The sequence below is a fragment of the Acyrthosiphon pisum genome, chromosome X, assembly GCF_005508785.2.
Source record: "Acyrthosiphon pisum isolate AL4f chromosome X, pea_aphid_22Mar2018_4r6ur, whole genome shotgun sequence".
Taxonomy (NCBI): Eukaryota; Metazoa; Arthropoda; class Insecta; order Hemiptera; family Aphididae; genus Acyrthosiphon; species Acyrthosiphon pisum.
Window position 1 is genome coordinate 46,182,320 of NC_042493.1, and position 6,428 is coordinate 46,188,747.

Genomic DNA, 6,428 nt, shown 5'->3' on the forward strand with positions numbered 1-6,428 from the left:
CACTAATAATTAATTTTTAAAAAAAGTGGGTAAAAATAATGATTAATATATAATACGCCGAAAAAGAAGATTTTATAAATGAAAAAATTTCAGATTATAGAACAAGCAAAATAAATCAATACGATTATGTTACATTATTAAGTTATAGAAATAAACCTCATAAAATATAAGTTTTCATTTTTATTATATTTTTTACTTTTTATATTATATTATATTCAATTATGAAAAATTAAAATGCATTATACGATTTTTATTATATTTTTTACTCATCATATTATATTTATTTGTGACGATGCGTTATGCGATTTTTTTTTTGATTTTTTACTCTTTATATTATTTTATATTTAATCGTGAAAAATTAAAATGCATTATGCAATTTGTATTATATTGTATAATCATCATATATGTATTTATTCGTATATACATGTTTACACCTTTTTTCCACAGTGTAGGAACTAACATACGTACCTGGATATTACCGTGTAGAAACTTACATGCGTATCTTTTTCTGCCATGTAGGAACTAACATAGGTACCTAGTTTTTACTGTGTAGGAACTTACATACGTACCTTTTTCCGCCGTGTAGGAACTAACGTGTGTATTTTTTTACCTGCTACTCTCGTGTAGGAACTTACATTCGCCCATACGAGTTACCGTCTGAAGTCTACAGAAAAAATGTTTTTAAAATATATTATTTCACTTACCTTTTTCAAACTTGGTGTAGTCATCGTACCTATATAGGCACTATTAATATTTTACAGTAATTATAAAATCAAAAAAAATGTTCAACGCACAGAAAAACCGTTTACAATAATAATTGCTTCACGTCTATTACAGTAGAAAATGCAATAACGCAGTGTTCAAAATATTATGTGTGGTGACTGATGGTCGGTGGGTGGGTTAGCAAGCCGCGCTTTAGCGGCGAGCGTGGGATTATCTATTTATATTTAATATAAAAATACCACTATAATTGTCTATTTATAAATTATAATTGAATTAATATAAATCGTTTTCCATCACATCACTACGCTGTTGTTGTACTGTTACAGAAACTTGTTTCAGAGATGTTGATACGTCAACGTTTCTGGGATGTTTATATGTAAACTTAAAATATTTGTAAAACTAAACCGTTTACACGATGTTTTGGTAACGTCGAGGTGCGATGTTAGCATTGAAACTTATATCATACATCGCAACAATGTTCTGTAACCTAAAATGCACAGGCTATTTTATTAATAGCTACTACTATGTACGCACTAGGTAAACTCACGGCAGCGTATATTACGAGTATAGCATACAATATTATTATCAATTCAGTACCTATATTCGGTATTTCAATCAAAATAATTATTATACGGTAAACCGAATTGTCCAAATTATAAACGGACACGACTCACGAGCTATAAAAAATAAATTTAACAAATGTCAAATATTCAAAAAGATACGTAAAAGCTACAGCGACAAAACGCGACAGTCGATTACAACTAATAGGTAAGTATTATATAATATTATCATATTTTGGAATGGCATTATTGGCATTATTGGGTGTAAGATGTAATAAGGAAAAACCAATGCAATTTGTATACATTTACTAAATATATTATAATATTATTGTTTTTATATTTTTTAAGTGTCACAATGAAGCACCAAGCGATGTATATGAGATGTTTATTTTAAATGTTCCAAAATTAAATTTCGTAGTTTCGCACGAAAAATCAAAACACTCACGCGTATAATTTCTTGCGATATCGCATTATACTCTACAATTAGATAAGAAATTAAATTAATGAAACATATCAATCCTACTGTAATTTATGACTACTATTATACATCGGTGTTCAATGTCTCGAAAAAGTATTTGTAGAACTAGGTACTAGAACTTCTATTCGTTTTGAAAACGTTATAATTCGTCATACATACGTTTACATGATTTCACATTGAAAAGTTCCCTATAAAATCGTTTTGTAACTTCTATACTAAGTCAAGTTCTACGTTTTGCACAGAGGATTATAGGTACGTAACGTGAAAAATTTTCAAGTCCCTATGAATAATGTTTTTTAAATTAACATAAAATTACTAAAATTGTTTTGTTTTATTTAAATTTATCTTATGTTCTAATTCCAACTTGAAATGTAAAAAAAAAATGTTTGCTTATGTTTTTAAAAAACTTAATAACTTAAAATTAATCTAAATATTTTTTTAATTGAGTATAGAAAATAATGATTTAATAAGTAATGGTCGAATGTTTCAAGTTTGATAAATTAATATTTTTGAAATTGCAACAAAATAACTTGAGAAGAAAATTATTCTTACATCAAAATTTGAATTTTAAAAGGGCCATACAAATTAAATATGATCTAACACTATACTTTTTATAAAATTTCATAAAAACAGTTTATAATAGAAACCTTATGTATTAAATCCTTATGGATAAAATATTTTATGATTTTTCAACTACCCACAAACTAACTAACGAATTTTCAAAATTTTGAACTTAAAATTATACGTTTTAAATTATAATACTTGGGAAGTATTATATATAGGTATTTTAAATATTTTTTTTTTAATACAAATTATGTTATACATTAGGTAATTGAAAAGATATTTTAAGATGTTTAAAATTTCAGGTATACTTACCTATAAATGGTACAAAATGGTATTTAGTAAAAAATTCCTGTCTCAAAAATAAAACCAATATTTATTTCTTCAAAAACTAATTTTCCCTAATTTATTTTTATTTTTTACCAATTTTTTGATAAGTTTTCGGCTATTTAATTTAAATTTTTTTCAAAAATACTAAATGTATTTTTTTTCGTTAACAATATATTTAAATATTATATCATGTAGATTCAACGTTTTTCCAGCAAATTTATGGACCGATAAATGTGTTGGTTCTAACAGTTGTACAATGATGTGCACTTATGTTTGGTTTTCAGTCTGTGATCATCCATCACCTTTTAGAACAGAGGATTTGTTCTAACCATCAACATTGAAAGCGATTTTTGATATTATTTTTTATCTAGTATGGAATAGGAAATTCCAAATAGTAAATACTATAAAAATTGGGAAAATTCTATCGAAAAGAGCGGAAAATATGTAATATTTTAATAATTATGGAACACTGTTTTTTGTTGTAATTCAGAAAGTAAAAATTCATAGGGTTCACATAGGTCATAAACGCAATATTGATTTCAAAATATTTTAGCTCGTTTTGAGCCATTTATAGACATTATACAGTTAAAAATCTTTAACATTTATTCAAAACTTCCTCATTAACTCTTATTACAGCAAAATTGAGTTAATCAAAAATACATAATACGTGGGTACGTACGCACAATTTTTTTTTACAAGTTAAAATTGTATCAGAGTTGTTTAACGTTTATAATGATTTAGGTAACCAAAAGAATTCTATACAATCTACTAGGTATACGTAACAAAAGTGAGTTTCATGGTTTTTTATAATTTATTTATTTTATTTAATAATAATATTTTTTTCCTTGTCCAAGGAAACTGATTTTTGCTCAGTACAGTTTTTCGAAACAGGATTTATCGTGTTTTATTTACAGAGTTTGCAGTTATTTTTCTAATTATGTTTTGTTATAAATAACCACTACAAATAATATTTATAATAGCTATAATATTATACCTATATAATATCGTGTACAACAGTATAACGATTTCTGTTTAAAACATATTTTTCATTGCTAACTGCCCTGACATGGCCGAGTTTATTAATACATTAGTTTGAGATGGAGCCACGTCTATATATAGCTATTCGATATCGTCGAGCTCAAACGAAATTTGAATTTCCACTATTTTGTTTATGCTTGACACGATGCTTTCTAAATTCCAAATTTGGTTTTAGTACATACTACTCTAATGACGATTTTTCGGGGGGACAGTTTTTGAATTTATGTAATTTTCAACCTATTTTTAAGATAGAGACAAAACAATCTATCAATATAATATTTAAAGCACAAAAAACTGGAAAACTCGCTCTGCTATATAAAAAATGTCAAATTTGACTTGAGTTCACGGAGAGAGAAACAATTGTATTTAAATGCACCTGTTGAATATAAAATATATTTTTCTTTGCAGAATATCTCACAGTTAATTACCTAAAACTCATCTTCAAGAGCAGTGATGCTCTCAATAGAGTAAATAAATAAAAAAAATGGGTAAGTGGGTGTCGCTCTGCTGTACAGTAACTAGATTACAAGTGGGTCACTGGAATGGTTCTAGGTCACTTTGTACGGTCAGGCATTAAAAGTGAGAAACGCGGTCACTTTGTACGGTCTGGTAAAAAGGTACTTTGCAGAACGCGGACACTTTGTACTATTATATACATAAAGTATATTTTATAAATATAAGTTTTATACCTACGTAGTAACTAGTAATTATGTATAGTGTTAATTTAATTAAGATAGAAAAAATAAAAATAATATTGTTATAAAATATGGTATAATAATAATAATAATAATCTAAATAATCAAATAATCAGTAATATTATCAAACTACATGTTAAAATGTGTACAATATAAATATCAAAAAATGTCAAAGAGTAGTATAATATAAAAATAATATAATATATAAATATGTCAAATTTGAAATGAATGTCAAATGTCAAAACAAAATAAAATACTGAAAAAATAGTTAAAAACTACATGTAAAGTATACCGAATTTAAAAATTCAATATTTGTTAATTCTTTTCTTTAATGCTGGTTACATAAATTAAATAGTTTATTATTGTCAGCCGTACAAGATTTTTGTCTTTTTTTTAAGTCTATTGCCACATTTGTCTAATTGTATTGCCCGCAAAACTGTCCAAAAACTCGGATTCGTTGTTCCTACTAATTTATTGAACGAACTATTCCACCCTTCACTAAAATTATTAGTTCGATGAGAATTAGACAATGTTTGATGTCTTACATTCCAAATAGAATGAGGATACCGTGGGTTATTGTTATTACCACTAATATAAGTTCTATCAAAGTATGAAATAAGAGGTAGTAACTCTTGAGAAAATTGTATATACATATGACTAATTTCGACCAAAATGTCGTCGATAGGTAAAAACGCTAATGAAGTCACCATTCTACATTCTTTGGAAATCCGTTCATCCAATTTATCTGGAAGAAAAGCATAAACACATGTCCTAACATTTCCTTTTAGTTACTACGTAGGTATAAAACTTATATTTATAATATATACTTTATGTATATAATAGTACAAAGTGTCCGCGTTCTGCAAAGTACCTTTTTGCCCGAACGTACAAAGTGTCCGCGTTCTGCAATGTATCTTTTTACCAGACCGTACAAAGTGACCGCGTTCTGCATTTTAAACAATGGACAGTACAAAGTGACCGTTTACCCACTGTAATAGATGATGTTATTACAATTTAATACGAATATTTAAAATTACTCATTTTAATATTTAATATATATCTATATTTTTCTAATTACTCCGGTAGCCGGTAAGTTGAATTAATATTATTAAATCGGTACATGAGAAATCGAGTGAATATCCAATATTGTAAAAATATGAACTTCAAACGCTCATAAAAATGTAATTTGACTTTCTTGTAAGCATTTTTGTTTTTGATAAAGGTATACAAACTTATGAGGAATCTTGTATGAAATTTTAAATTCTAAGATAAAAAAAAAAATTATGAATTTCTAACTCAAAATAATTTGCACCATTTTGTAATTTTTACGTATATTGTCGAAATTTTAACTTTAAATTCTTATAAAAAAAATTGTGACCTTATTTTTAATATTTTAGATTCTGAGTGGAACGATGAATGTATTGATTTTATAATGATGTGTGTTTTTTTAATTTTTTTATTTTTTTTGTGTCTGTGTACACGATAAGTAGTCGAAATAATGCTACGATTTTCAACTTCAGTATCTTGTTCGATCAGAAAGTGAATATCGTTGGTGCATTGAGGAGGTCAAAATTTAAATTTCCCAGTAGTTTTCAAAAGCGCCGGGAAAAACAAAAGTAAAATTAATGAAAAACGGGAATTTTTACGCAAAAAAGATTTTTCACAAAATTGAATTTGGTTTTTGGTGTAACTTTAAAAAAAATGACCGTAGATACATGAAATTTTGACTGAATGTTTATCTTAGCATTTTCTATACACCATAACATTTTGAGCTCTTTACGAACATTTTCATTTTCCATTTTTTTTTAGTTTTTTTTCTAAAAATATCAATAAAATTTTATTTGTTGGATAAAAAAGCTTGAAAATTTAATAGAAGGCTCCTAGTATATTGTTTCAAAGGCAGATGAAAAATTTTAAAAATCGTTAGTCACAGTTTTTTTTTTATAAGCATTTAAAGTTCAAAAAATGACAAAATATGGAAAAATCACGAAAATTTGCAAATTATTTCGAGTTAGAAATTCATACAAATTTTTCTTTTTAAAT